This window comes from Echeneis naucrates, chromosome 2, assembly GCF_900963305.1.
Source record: "Echeneis naucrates chromosome 2, fEcheNa1.1, whole genome shotgun sequence".
Lineage (NCBI taxonomy): Eukaryota > Metazoa > Chordata > Actinopteri > Carangiformes > Echeneidae > Echeneis > Echeneis naucrates.
The window spans coordinates 9,876,246-9,890,311 of record NC_042512.1 but is presented as its reverse complement, the minus strand read 5'-3'; the positions used below and the strand labels follow the sequence as shown (position 1 = coordinate 9,890,311).

At 41.9% G+C, this 14,066-nt stretch overlaps 1 long non-coding RNA gene and 9 other non-coding genes across 10 annotated transcripts in view; 1 reads left to right on the top strand and 9 right to left on the bottom strand.

Annotated features, from left to right (window-relative positions):
• The window catches only part of trnaq-uug (transfer RNA glutamine (anticodon UUG)), a 72-nt gene extending 70 nt beyond the window's left edge, over positions 1-2 (bottom strand). Inside the window, exon 1 of the tRNA in view lies at positions 1-2. This exon is cut by the window's left edge and continues 70 nt beyond it. This is a non-coding gene — a tRNA (tRNA-Gln).
• A 606-nt stretch (positions 3-608) lies between these two features.
• trnam-cau (transfer RNA methionine (anticodon CAU)) lies at positions 609-680 on the bottom strand. The gene has a single exon. It is a non-coding gene; the product is annotated as a tRNA-Met (tRNA).
• A 477-nt stretch (positions 681-1,157) lies between these two features.
• On the bottom strand, positions 1,158-1,229 carry trnag-ucc (transfer RNA glycine (anticodon UCC)). The gene has a single exon. It is a non-coding gene; the product is annotated as a tRNA-Gly (tRNA).
• Positions 1,230-2,165: 936 nt separating this feature from the next.
• Positions 2,166-2,237, bottom strand: trnap-agg (transfer RNA proline (anticodon AGG)). The gene has a single exon. It is a non-coding gene; the product is annotated as a tRNA-Pro (tRNA).
• A 753-nt stretch (positions 2,238-2,990) lies between these two features.
• trnaa-agc (transfer RNA alanine (anticodon AGC)) lies at positions 2,991-3,063 on the bottom strand. Its single transcript has one exon. It is a non-coding gene; the product is annotated as a tRNA-Ala (tRNA).
• Positions 3,064-3,779: 716 nt separating this feature from the next.
• On the bottom strand, positions 3,780-3,851 carry trnaq-uug (transfer RNA glutamine (anticodon UUG)). The gene has a single exon. It is a non-coding gene; the product is annotated as a tRNA-Gln (tRNA).
• Positions 3,852-6,593: 2,742 nt separating this feature from the next.
• Positions 6,594-6,666, bottom strand: trnam-cau (transfer RNA methionine (anticodon CAU)). The gene has a single exon. It is a non-coding gene; the product is annotated as a tRNA-Met (tRNA).
• Positions 6,667-8,576: 1,910 nt separating this feature from the next.
• Positions 8,577-9,798, top strand: LOC115056143 (uncharacterized). The gene is made up of 3 exons (XR_003841771.1): positions 8,577-8,636; positions 8,895-9,064; positions 9,220-9,798. It is a non-coding gene; the product is annotated as an uncharacterized LOC115056143 (long non-coding RNA).
• A 1,887-nt stretch (positions 9,799-11,685) lies between these two features.
• trnas-uga (transfer RNA serine (anticodon UGA)) lies at positions 11,686-11,768 on the bottom strand. Its single transcript has one exon. It is a non-coding gene; the product is annotated as a tRNA-Ser (tRNA).
• Positions 11,769-12,902: 1,134 nt separating this feature from the next.
• LOC115057862 (U2 spliceosomal RNA) lies at positions 12,903-13,093 on the bottom strand. Its single transcript, XR_003841971.1, has one exon. It is a non-coding gene; the product is annotated as a U2 spliceosomal RNA (small nuclear RNA).
• Positions 13,094-14,066: the final 973 nt, after the last annotated feature.

Genomic DNA, 14,066 nt, shown 5'->3' with positions numbered 1-14,066 from the left:
CCACAGGGCTGTTAGTTGATCTTTATCAAAGGTGCTGGCTCGAGGTTCCAGTGTCGAGGGATGTCATTGATGGAGCCAAACCGTCTCCACTTCTTATATGGTGAATGTGTGCTCTGTGTTTTTTTTTCTTTTGCAAGAAAATGTAAAATTAAAGTAAAACTTAAAAGTGAGCTGAAAGAAAAGGACCAGTTCTGTGTTAAGTGTTACTGATGATTTTTTTTGTGTGTGGGGGTGTTTTGTTTTGAATTTCTGATCTTTGTTGTCCATAAAGAAAGGCATTAACAAAGCCCCACCTGTCATGTCTCTATTCCCCACCAGTGGGGTGGAGCCCACACTTTAAGAACGGCGGCCCTATAAGCATCCAACAGCATCACTGAGTCAGGAGCAACTGACTGTTCACAGGACACAGCACTCTCTGACCAGTCACTTAACTGCACAGTCTTCATGTCTCCCAGCAGTTCCTTCAGTCAGATGTTGTAGAAAAAAAGGACTTCTGGGTTTTCATCAGCTGTAGGTTACAACGATCAACATTATAGATATGACAGACAGAGTTCTCAATGTTTTCCTGTTAATCAGTGCTGATGAAAATCTCATGTAGTGTGTATAAATAGCAGAGGATGGTTTCGATCCATCGACCTCTGGGTTATGGGCCCAGCACGCTTCCGCTGCGCCACTCTGCTCGTTACATTCAGTTTGCAGTGTCCTCTGGAGTTTTGTGTAATTTCTAACCACCACATCCACTTTCTCTCTCTTCCACCTGCAGTCTATCTAATAACCACCAGGGGGGGCTCCACTGGTTGGAAAATGAAGTCAGAGTGTATTGAAGTCTATGGGGTTTCATACAGACAGAGAGGAGAGAGAGAAGAAATCAAGTTTTGAGAGGCTGCATGTGGCCAGTATGGGGCTTGAACCCACCAACTTGGCGTAAACTGAATATAACTGGCCAGTAACCAGGGTGATGGACAGGCCAACCACTGTCCATGACTTGTTCTTAGAATATGTTAAACAATGTGTGTGAGTATGTATCTACTGTAACAGAATGACTGTCGCTGAATAGATAGAACGGTTTCATCCTCCTCCTGGTTTGTAGACCAGTTGGACACCTTTGGCATGAGATCTACAGGATCTCAAGTTAAATTGTAGACACACAGTTAAACTGCAATGGCCGGGAATCGAACCTGGGTCAACTGCTTGGAAGGCAGCTATGCTCACCACTATACCACCATTGCATGCAAAATGGTGAGCGTCCACTCCGAATGGACGCGAAATGGTACCGTTTGTTTGCGCTGCAAAAATTCTTATTTGTGCTGCTACGGTTTTATCGGTGTTAGACATTTTAATTTCTGGTGATGAAGTCACTCAGCCCCCCATGTTCTCCAAATGGACCCAAAGTGCAGTTGTCACCAAATTTATCAAACAGTAATGTCAGATGTCAGATGTCAGTAATGTAAGATGTTCAATCTTAAATAATTACATAGCCTATCGTAGCTCAAAGCTTTTGATCCAGTGAGACATTTATAAGCAGTTAGTTCCATTAGGCCACCGGGACAGATATTTAATATCTCCAAGAAGCGAGAATAGGTTAGGAAGGATACTAAATGTTGTAGTGTATGATCAATGCTCAGAAAACGTTTGACTACATTTTAAATGCCATAAATGTCCTGCTGTCAATGGCTCGTTGGTCTAGGGGTATGATTCTCGCTTCGGGTGCGAGAGGTCTGACTGGAACTTTTCCTGTTGCAACTTGCTATTCCTGCTAGAATTATCCTAAATATCTGCCTTTAAGGACATCGTGAACTAGCAGACAATTGGTCACCTGCCAAGATAAAAATATATATAATCACGCTGTGCACGTGCAAATGAAGATCATTATATGCATCATAATCATGGACCAGTAAAGATGGTGACAGATAGAACATCATGTTATGTCAGCACCACAAAAGTAGTACAAAGAAGTACCAAGATGTACAGAGGATGTGAAAATATTGCAAAGTAAGTGGCTGACCATCATGACTCCTACCAAAGTTTGTCTCCTGTGAAAAGCAGTCAACCACCAATATTCCTTCTCCTCAGCACAGCATGAGCCACAAAACTGCCAGAAAGCAAACCTCACACAGCTCCATAGTGTAACGGTTAGCAGCCCTACTGACTGAAAGGCAACGCATGGGCTCGTCCGGGATTTGAACCCGGGACCTCTCGCACCCTAAGCGAGAATCATACCCCTAGACCAACGAGCCATGTGGTCTGTGGAGGTCAGGACAAAAAAGTGGGAGGAGTCTTTGATCCCTTTGATGTCATTCGAACCTTTGTGACATCACAGAATCAGCATCTCCTTTGATGGTTACTGATGGAACATTTGTGGCGTTTTTTTTTTTTTTTTTTTCATTATTTACACACAGCACATTCAGGACATTAATGTGACAATTTGTTTTTTTATGCTAAAGAAACTTTGGTAAGAGTCACGATGGTCAGCCACGTACGTTGGGGGTATTTTCAGATCCAAAATACATCCCTGTACATCAGAGTGGTGCTGCTACGGAGTGTTGCATCAGTGGCCACCATCACTTCAAGTAACCCAAATGGGAAAGATCCTTATTGACAGCATTGTTGCGCTTTGCTACATCTGAACTAAAGATACAAATAAAATAATCTAAATTGGCTTTTATTTCGAAATGCTTGTATGGTGCGACTGCTCTTTTTCTTTCTGCAGCTTAAAGCATCAAGGAGTTGAAACGCAGCATAATGATAAAAATAAACAGTCTGTATTTTTTGGGAATTTTTAGTTCTGTCTCTGCATCAACACCATGAACCACAAAATTATCATTGCAATCTCTGGACAAGAGAAACAGTAATTTTGTGGTTGTTGCTGATCCACTGACCTCCTTGACCTCCTTCATTTTGTAACCTCTGCCATGAATCCATACAAAAAAACCAAAGACTTGCTGTGTTTAGTTCACTTGTTGCTGTATTTCCAAAGAGCTAAAGTCTTGTGGAGAATGTGGGCATCGATCCCACTACCTCTCACATGCTAAGCGAGCGCTCTACCACTTGAGCTAATTCCCCTGCAATGCTAGCATGCAAGCTAAGCTTTGAGAAAAGGCCGCTTTAACAACATCAACAGGTTTCAAAGCTATTTCGACAGAGTTCAAAATAATTCATTTGCCACTCATGTGCATGAATTCACATGCACACACACACATACAACTTCATGTTGTTGTCCTTTGTACAGCACAAATTTACTTTGAGATAGTGTTGTGTCGCCTTTGTGCAAAATTACTGCCCGTAATAGGACAAATGGCTCATGCTGTGCTGCAGAGAGGGGAAATTAGTGATTGACTGCTTTTCACAGGAGACAAACTTTGTTAAAGCAGCCTGTGTTTAAATCCCAGCAGTTCCTTGTGGGTGAAGTCAAATGTTGTTGAAATAAACTACTTTTGGGTTTTTATCAGCTGTAGGTCACAATGATCAATATTAAAAGAAATAAACACTTGAAATGTGTCACTGTGTGTAATGATGTCATAAAATATATTATTTTTACTTTCTGAATGGAATAAAATGAAATAAATCAAATTATATTATTTCAGTGTAATCACATGCACCTGAAATGTCTTTCTTTAGTCTGTCGTTTTTCCTGAACCACAGAGGCTCTGAGCTGCTGCAGCAGGTGAAAAGAGAAACTGTTTCATGAAGCCTCCTCTCTGCTCAGGGTTGGATCACTGTTTTGGATGGAGTGGAGTTACTGTTATATGTAGTCACTATCCCACTAAATCAGAAGACAGAGGTTCCACCGAGACTTGAACTCAGATCACTGGATTCAAAGTCCAGAGTGCTAACCATTACACCATGGAACCACAGGACTGTTAGCTGATCTTTATCAAAGGCGCTGGCTCGAGGTTCCAGTGTCGAGGGATGTCATTGATGGAGCCAAACCGTCTCCACTTCTTATATGGTGAATGTGTGCTCTGTGTTTTTTTTTGTTTTTGCAAGAAAATGTAAAATTAAAGTAAAACTTAAAAGTGAGCTGAAAGAAAAGGACCAGTTCTGTGTTAAGTGTTACTGATGATTTTTTTTGTGTGTGGGGGTGTTTTGTTTTGAATTTCTGATCTTTGTTGTCCATAAAGAAAGGCATTAACAAAGCCCCACCTGTCATGTCTCTATTCCCCACCAGTGGGGTGGAGCCCACACTTTAAGAACGGCGGCCCTATAAGCATCCAACAGCATCACTGAGTCAGGAGCAACTGACTGTTCACAGGACACAGCACTCTCTGACCAGTCACTTAACTGCACAGTCTTCATGTCTCCCAGCAGTTCCTTCAGTCAGATGTTGTAGAAAAAAAGGACTTCTGGGTTTTCATCAGCTGTAGGTTACAACGATCAACATTATAGATATGACAGACAGAGTTCTCAATGTTTTCCTGTTAATCAGTGCTGATGAAAATCTCATGTAGTGTGTATAAATAGCAGAGGATGGTTTCGATCCATCGACCTCTGGGTTATGGGCCCAGCACGCTTCCACTGCGCCTCTCTGCTCGTTATGGTCAGTTTGCAGTGTCCTCTGGAGTTTTGTGTAATTTTTAACCACCACATCCACTTTCTCTCTCTTCCACCTGCAGTCTATCTAATAACCACCAGGGGGCGGCTCCACTGGTTGGAAAATGAAGTCAGAGTGTCTATGGGGTTTCATACAGACGGAGAGGAGAGAGAGAAGAAATCAAGTTTTGAGAGGTTGCATGTAGCCAGTATGGGGCTTGAACCCACAAACTTGGCGTAAACTGAATATAACTGGCCAGTTACCAGGGTGATGGACAGGCCAACCACTGTCCATGACTTGTTCTTAGAATGTGTTAAACAATGTGTGTGAGTGTTGTTGTGGGTGTGTATCTACTGTAACAGACCGACTGTAGCTGAATAGATAGAACAGTTTCATCCTCCTCCTGGTCTGTAGACCAGTTCTATAAATGTTATCTCATAATTCTGGACCTTCAAGGACACACACTGTGTAACAGGAGCTCAGTGGACAGGTGAAAAACAGAAACTTAGGTTCAGTGGAAAAGTACAGAGTAAGGATACATGCTGTCTTTAAACAAAGCCAACTATAACACTGTCATATTTTAATGTTGTGCAGATTACAGAGACTCTCCAACATCCTCTGTAGCTCCCCAACCGGGAAACTTGGTTTCATGTTATTTTTCATTTGATGTCTAAAATATTTCCTTCAGTCCTGAGTTGCTGGCAGGAAGCTAAATATGGAGAGGAAGGCCCACAAGAAGTGGAGCAGAGCATTGGTGGAGGAAGAGCAGGGAGCAGGTTTTCAGCTTCTGTTTAGTTTGATTTGACTTTATTGTGCTGCAGTGAGATGCATAAAAAGCTCCAGTTCTACAGTCAGAAGATGTCCAGTCTGAAGGTGGATGAGTTCTGACTGCAGAAGAAAGTTTCAGAGCGTCTTCCAATGGCTGATTATTGATCTGTGATCAGGTTATGAGCTATAAACACTGATCACCTTCAGGTTGGTACAACAATCAATCAAATATGCTGCTTTCTGGGTTTTAACATTAATAATCAGAACAAGTGTTGACAAAAAATGCTGTCTGTGACATTCACATTAGAATTCCAAACAATATGTAAACTCCATGTCTGAATAGAGGTGGATGTGTGAACGTGTGTTAAAATCAGAGAGAATTTACACTCATTCAACTCAAATCCAGGAACATCCCAAACATGACTATTAGTCCTGTCTGAGAGTTTCCTCCACTGACAGCAAACATACTGTATATCCATACTGATCACTGTGATCAGGTTTGAATCATCTCTGTGAGAATCCCACATGAAGCTGTCAGTCCTGCTGGATACACACACATCCCACTGAACACATTTTACCTCACTATCATATGAAGAAATATCACAAACCAGATGAACTTCTCAATGTGATGATCAGAGAGCCTTTAGATTTCATCATCATATGATAGAAACATCCAAACAGCTCCATCTGCTGGTTCTGCCCTGTTTTATGAATGTGTCCCAAACTGCACACACACTAAATTACACAATAATGCTCTAACGAAGATGATCAGAATCACAAACAGCTGTTTGGTGTCTAATCTTCTAACAGTTCAGGAGCTGTAAAGTGAGAATGAATAATTTTCTGGATCTTTCCGTCCTACATGGTAAATAGATGAACAGTCCACCGCTGTGGTTTCTCTGATCCACTATGATGGTATGAAGTGGATGGTCCGAGTATTTTAGGATGCTCTCTGCCTTCCTCTGTGTGGATCACTACGCAAACCAATTCCTATGTAAAAATCACTGTTTTGTGAAGTGTCAGTACAAACGTAGAAAATAGGACGTTGACTTGCTGTAAAATGTCTCCTGTTGATTCACGGTCACACAGCTGATCTGCGGACTTCCGGTCCTCTGAGGTGGAGAGAAATGAACAGATCTGTAGATACTGAGGAGACAGAACTTCACAACTCTGACAGAGAAGCTGCTGTTGTGTCTTTAAACTGGAAAAGTGAGATAACACCTGTTATGTGATTCTTCATACTTGTGTTCCAGTGTTCCAGGTTCTACTAACTCCTCATCATTAACTAAAACTGTGCCCCTTGTGAGGCTCGAACTCACGACCTTCAGATTATGAGACTGACGCGCTGCCTACTGCGCCAACGAGGCCTGAAAGACTGAGACCTCAGACCTGTCAGGAGCTCCCCGAACACGGGCTGAACCAGCCACACACCGGGCAGGCCGGTATGATGTACAGCACAGAAGTGCAAAGCTCTGGAATAAATCCTATTTTAGCCACTCTCCCTTTTTTCAGAGGCTGTTTGAATCAACACATGATGATTAACACACATCCATGTTAAACATGACAATCTTTTCTCTTTTTGATTCAACATTCTTCATTGACACATCTCTCTGTACAGTTACAATTACAGTTTCAATCAGACTGCATTAGCTGTTTATTGATTTGCTGGCTGTTTGCTGCACTGTTAAAAAGGAGGCTTGACTATTTTTTTACAAAGTGAAAACATAAACCCCCCAAAAACATTTGTATTTTGAAGTATTCCTTTCTCGAAGGGTGACCTGACTTTGAGATTAATGCTTTAAAATGCAGGCACTGGATGTTTAAAAGGAAACTTTTTTACAAATGAACAGCGAGCTTGTACTCAGGTGATTTGTGTTTGATAGATCAGCACCTGACTGGATCCTCATCTAACTTCAGCAATGTTAAAAAAGGTCTGTAAATGCAAATCTCACACAGAGCAATGTAGAACACTGTTTATGATCTGCATCTTTATTCTCTTCTGTTCACACAGTACCTTGGAATATACCTTGGAATAATATAAGACCATATTTTATATATTAATATATATATTATATATGAATGTTTAACATTTGTTTTTACTGTGTGCTGCAAATAATGGAAAAATAAAAAACTATTATCAATATAATTATCCTTAACAAGCAAGTGGAAATTTTAGGATCATTATGATACAGTCTGACTGATAAAGCTCAATTAACTTCAATTAACTTCAATATGTTCATTTCACCGTTTCACGAATTGTTTTACAAAGTGAAAAAATAAAAAAAAAAGTTTGTATTTTGAAGTATTCCTTTCTTCATTTCTTTATCAAAAATGATCTGACTTTGAGTTTAATGCTTTAAAATGGAGGCACTGAATGTTTAAAAAGCATTTGTTTGCAAATGAGCTATGAGCTTGTACTCGTGTGATTTGTGTTTGATAGATTTGCGTCTGACTGGATCATCTAACTTCCTCTACTGAAGTCCCATTAAAAGGACACAGCAGTCTCTCTGCACAGTCTTCATGTCTCCCTTTGGAGCAGCCTGAAGTTTTGTGGAAGAGGTAAACCAACAAAAACAGCAGAGTACAGCTGTGGACTGAAACAGGCTGAATGATAAAGGTTGTGTATGTCAGCTGCTTCCTTGTTGCTAAAGTCACGTGTCCCCTGGCCCCTCCCCCCTGTGTTCTGTCCCAGTGGGCGTGTCCTCTCTCTCCTAATGAGGCACACCTGTCCTGCATTTCCCGCCAATCAGCCCACATAGATTCCCTCCTCGGACTTCTCTTCAGTGCCGGAGTATCCTGTCTGTTCTTATTGGTACCGCGTCTCTCGTTCACCGTTTTCCTTCGGGCTTTATTTTTTTATTTTTTTATTTATAATAAACATGTCTTCTGTTTTTCCATTCAGGTTCTCCGGTGTCTCTCAGTCAGCCTCTCTCTTGGTTCCCTGTTTGTTCAATCTCGCCTTTTGTTTTCTCTCTCTGTTGTTACTTTGTTAGTTTTTCATAAAGTCGAGCTCAGTCTGTGTTTCCTCTTTTTGTTGGACTTTTGTATCCCTACCGGACTATTTCTGTTGGACTCGGTTTTACCGGATCTGTTTCTCCATCGGGGTCCTATTTTAGTGACCCGTAACACCTCGCTGACTACCAGCAGCAGTACAACAACAAACCAAAAACAGGTTGGAGCGGTTTTAATGTTTCATACTTTGGACTCTGAAGTTATGAGGGTGTAACTTTTCCTCAGCTCAAACAGACACCAGGACTGATGAGGGAGAACAAGCAGCTTCTTCTCTTCACATGAAGCTGGAAAGTGTCAGAAAGTCTCCCTGAAGTGAGTTCAGCAGGTGAGAATCTGTAAATGTGTGAACAGGATCACTGTGATCACATTGTGTTGTTTCACTGTTTGACTGGACAGGAGAACTTTTCTGGATGCTGATTGGCTGCTTTCAGATGTGTACAAATATTAATGGTTTCTCTTTTGAGTTAAAGGACATTTATTTGAGAAGTTCTATTTATGCCCATAAATAGCATCAACGGAGCTCTGATCTTGTGATTTGACTATTTATTTTGTTCTCCTTTTTCCTCATACATTAACACCACAGGGTGTGCCAACTTTTGACATTTTAAGAACCGCAACAGCGTGGGGATAAATAGCTATTCCAGGACCCGGAGGTCTCAAGAATGGAGGAAGCTCGAGGAAAATCCAGGAAAAGAGCCAAGGAGTCTTCGACCCGCTCTTCTTCTTCTTCCTCTGCTGCTAGCAGAAGAAAATGTAAGTTTATTAATGTATTTATTATTATTTATTTTATTTTTTTTAACACATCAGCCTGTACTTCAAACTGTGTACCTGCATGAACAGTGAAACACAGCGAAGCTGTTTCAACCGTGTATAGCTCCGTGGGAAATAATTTTATTTTATTTTTTCAGACTATAGAAAGGAGAAGAGGAGGAGGAGGAGGAGGAGGAGGAGGAATTCGCGCTCCAGAAAAAGCAGGTCCCAATTCAGGAGAGCAAGATCCCCCTCATTTCGGAGACGGAGGTCCTCCTATAGGTCAACAAGAAGAAGAATTAGATCGCCTTCGCCAAACTGCAGAAGGATACCGTACAGACACCTGGATAGACTTCTCGACAGGTTCTATGAATTGGCGTATGATGACTCGTTCCATAATAAACGAATTGATCTTTGAAAATGACTCTGCGACTGAGCCCCCCGTCTCTCCTCATTTCTCTCAGGTTGATTCACCTTCTCCACCGGTTGTTTCACACACAGTGTTTGAATGCCATAGACAGGGCTGTACGCCTGTTAGAGGGAGGAAACGCAGGTACTTTCAGGGGCTGTGGAGAGGGAGGGGGAGGTCGAGAGGCAGAGCAAGAGGAGAGGGTTGTGATTACAAACAGATGTAATAATATAGAAATTAGGCAATTTTTTAATTTTCCGACTTTGACGGCGTAGCCGATTATGGAGAACAGTTTTATAGAAACTGTTTATTTTTATCATTATGCTGTTTTTCAACTCCTTGACGCTTTCAGCTGCAGAAAGAACAAGAGCAGTCGCACCATACAAGCATTTCAAAATAAAAGCCAATTTAGATTATTTTATTTGTATCTTTAGTTCAGATGTAGCAAAGCGCAACAATGCTGTCAATAAGGATCTTTCCCATTTGGGTTACTTGAAGTGATGGTGGCCACTGATGCAACACTCCGTAGCAGCACCACTCTGATGTACAGGGATGTATTTTGGATCTGAAAATTCCCCCAACGTACGTGGCTGACCATCGTGACTCTTACCAAAGTTTCTTTAGCAGTGCTGTGTGTAAATAATTAAAAAAAAAATATGCCACAAATGTTCCTTCAGTAACCATCAAAGGAGATGCTGATTCTGTGATGTCACAAAGGTTCTAATGACATCAAAGGGATGAAAGACTCCTCCCACTTTTTTGAAGCAAGAGCAATGGTAGTTTTGTGGCTCATGCTGTGCTGAGGAGAAGGGATATTGTTGATTGACTGATTTTCACAGGACACAAACTTTGGTAGGAGTCATGATGGTCAGCCACTTACTTTGCAATATTTTCAGATCCTCTGTACATCTTGGTACAAACTACTTTTGTGGTGCTGACATAACATGATGTTCTATCTGTCACCATCTTTACTGGTCCATGATTATGATGCATATAATGATCTTCATTTGCACGTGCACAGCGTGATTATATATTTTTATCTTGAGGTGACCAATTGTCTGCTAGTTTGTTCGCACTTCACTTGTTGTATCTCCAACAAAGTGCTAAAGTCTTGTGGAGAATGTGGGCATCGATCCCACTGCCTCTCACATGCTAAGCAAGCACTCTAGCATTTGAGCTATCTCCCCTGCACCTGCATGGTGGTATAGTGGTCAGCATAACTGCCTTCCAGGCAGTTGACCTGGGTTCAATTCCCGGCCATTGCAGCTTAAATGTGTGTCTGCAATTTAACTTTGTGTTTTTATGTTTGTTTTCCTTCCAGAAATCCTGAAATCCTGTAGATCTCAGGCCGATGGTGCCAAAGTCCTCCAGCTACAGACCTGTAACCCGTCCTCACCACAGCTGTACATCTGTAGTTGTCTGTAGTTGTCTCGGGGAAAGCTCAGTTGGGAGAGTGTTAGACTGAAGCTCTACAGGTCCCTGGTTCGGTCCTGGGTTTCTGCATCTGAAACCCAGATGTCCAAAAGGCTGTCAAAGACCCCATTTTCTCATGGAAGATTGAAGCATTTTTCACATGATGTGACCGCTAATTTTTGGTAATTAATTTAATTTTTGGTAGGATGACTATGCTGACTGGATAACTGAGAGATCAGAGTATTAGACAAGATAAGTACTTCCTGTGCTTCATTAGCAGTGCTGCAGATTGACCCCGGGACCTCATACATGCAAAACACACGCTCTCCCACTGAGCTACATCCCCTGCATGGTCTGGTAGCTTTAGCAGCTTTATCAGCTTTAGCTAGGGAGTTTTGTCAATGACCTGTATTTCTCATGAACTAAAGCCATTTTACCCTGACCGAAAATCAAACCCAGGCTGCAGCAGTGAGAGCACAGAATCCTAGCCACTACACCACCAGGGAGTGTGCTAATGCCACTACAATAATTTTTAAGGACTGAACTTCACAAGCACCAAATCCCAGTCAATAGACCACCAGGGAGCATTCTAATGTTCATACAACCATTTTTGTGGACTGAACTTCCATCAAAGGCTAGCAGAGAGACAACAAGGTAAAGCAAAGCGCAACACTGTCCTGAGGATCTATCCCACATCGGTAACTCGAAGTGATGGTGGCCATTGGTGCAACATTGGGTTGATCCAGCCACATGCAATGGTGGTATAGCGGTAAGCATATTTTAGTCAAAAGTATGTTTTAACCGTTGTTGGCAGGATTCAAACCTGCGCGGGGCAACCCCAATGGATTTCAAGTCCATCGCCTTAACCACTCAGCCACGCACAGCAAAGCTCCCATGGCTCCGCATTTTCTAGCCTGAATAGTTTCCTCCTCAAAGGACAGGGCACCTTCTTGTTGTGAGGAAGCGCAGCTTCCAAATCTTTTTCCCAGAGTTCATTGAGGGAATTATACTGGAGATGACAAACCTGGAGGGGAAGCGTGTGTTTGGGGACATCTGGAGAGAATTGGACCTGGTAGACCTCCAAACCTACCTGGGTCTGAAAAGAGACAACAAAACAAGCCTGAGATGCTGCAAATGTGACGTCTATGTTTGTACGGCCCACTCTGACGTGAGTGTCAAATGCCACTCATGTGCATGAATTCACATACACACAAACACACACACACAACTTCATGTTGAGGAGTTTTCTCTCGAGGATTCTATTTCTTTTTTACATCACATGTTCATTTTGGAATACATTTTCAGTGCCTATTTGTATTTTCACTGCAGTTACTCATGTTAACCACTCTGAGACATTTTTAACAGCTAAAGAGTGTTAAATAAAAACTTGGTGGTGATTAATGTTTTTTGTGTTAATTTATGAGCAGATAAAACAGAGCAGGAACACTAAAGTAAGGGGCGGGGGGTGAAAACGACAGGAGGGTTAAAGAGCAGATTCTCTCTGAGGGGACGGATGTTGCCACAATACACAGTGTGTGTGCCATCACATGTGGAAGATGTGTGCAGACTGAAGCCTTGGTCTGCCACCAGCTCAGAGGGGCTGCACTTCTACTGACCACCAGGGGGCTCCACTGGTTGTTTCACAAAGTCACAGTGTGTTGGAGTCTATCAGGGTATTTTCCAAGCAGCACTGTGTTTCTAACATCTGGATGTTGGTAAAGAGTTACTTTGCATTGGCCAGGAATCGAACACAGGCCTCCCGCGTGGCAGGCGAGAATTCTACCACTGAACCACTTTAAACAATGACATGTTGAAACAAAACTTTATTGATTCAGTCTGGTCAGCAGAATATAACCTGATGAAATCAGCAACATTAAACTGATGTTTCTACATGTATCACTGATTCTAAAACCATAAACTGAACATGAACACTCTGTACACTCAGCGTTACACACATGAAGACAACATCATGTGTTTAAGGTGATGTTGAGCTGAACAGGACTTGTATTGAACACACAGAGGGAGTGCACCGTTCCTAGAGATACTGCAATACCAGGTCGATGCGTGGAGTGGACGGAGCAAGCCCCTATTCCATCTCCCTGTTCCAAAAATCTATTTAATATATGGTCCCCGGGTAGGGGACGTATCAGATATTAAACTGATAAGAACAGATACTACACTTGATCTTAGCCAAAAGGCCGAGAAGCGATACCGCTCAGCTGTCGGAGGTAACGGAGTGTTTCTCCGCACCGACCCGCTCAGTGAGGGGTCAGAGTCGGCTTCAGTAACAACATCACTCCGAGAGAGAGACACAAACAGAAGACATGAAGAAACGAAGGAGGGATCAGAGAACAACCACAGACATGTTATTTTCACAAAGTTACGTTGTAGAGCAAAGAAAACGTCTCTTCTTGGTCACCTGTAAAACTTCATATCTATGTCAATTTACCAGCTGAATATTATTGTGAAAACATCAGTTTGTCCTCTCATGTGATTGGCCTCATGGTGTGTCCATCAAAATAACCCCCCTGTCTGCACGGATTCTCTGAAGATTCGGCTCTCCTCGACTGGACTCGGCTTTTTTAGACCGAAAGTGAGAATAATAAAATGAAAGAGGAACTTTGTCATCCACAGAATAAAACCACAAATCACTGAACACTCATATATTTAAAATAGCATTAAAAGTACTTTAACCCAATATTAGCTTAATGCTAACATACAATGGAAAACGTCATAGACCGGCTAACGGGATTATCATCAGCACCGCGATGATTTTAAAGCGTCAATGAACTTATTTCAGCTTTAACATGGCAGTAACACGTTGGGGAGAGCCGGTACAAAGTAACACAGGACAAATGTAACACGGCGATTTACTCAGAATCGGAAGAATGCAGACGCATTAAATGACGTCACCACTTTCAGCAAGCAATACTCCCCAGACCAGAGAAAAGCTGGTGACTACGTCACACTTCCACTAAATTATTGCCGAGACCTAAAAGTAAATTTGTCGGTTTAAACATTGTGATTATCATTTCCCGTGTCATATTTATAATGATATTATAGGCAATTTAGTTTTTAACTCAGTTTTATGGTTTAGGAGAAAACCTGGTGTAAATGTTGGAAGTCCCTGTCTGGACCAGAGTAATGCAGCCGCACTCTGCGAGTTAACAGCTTATCAAAACA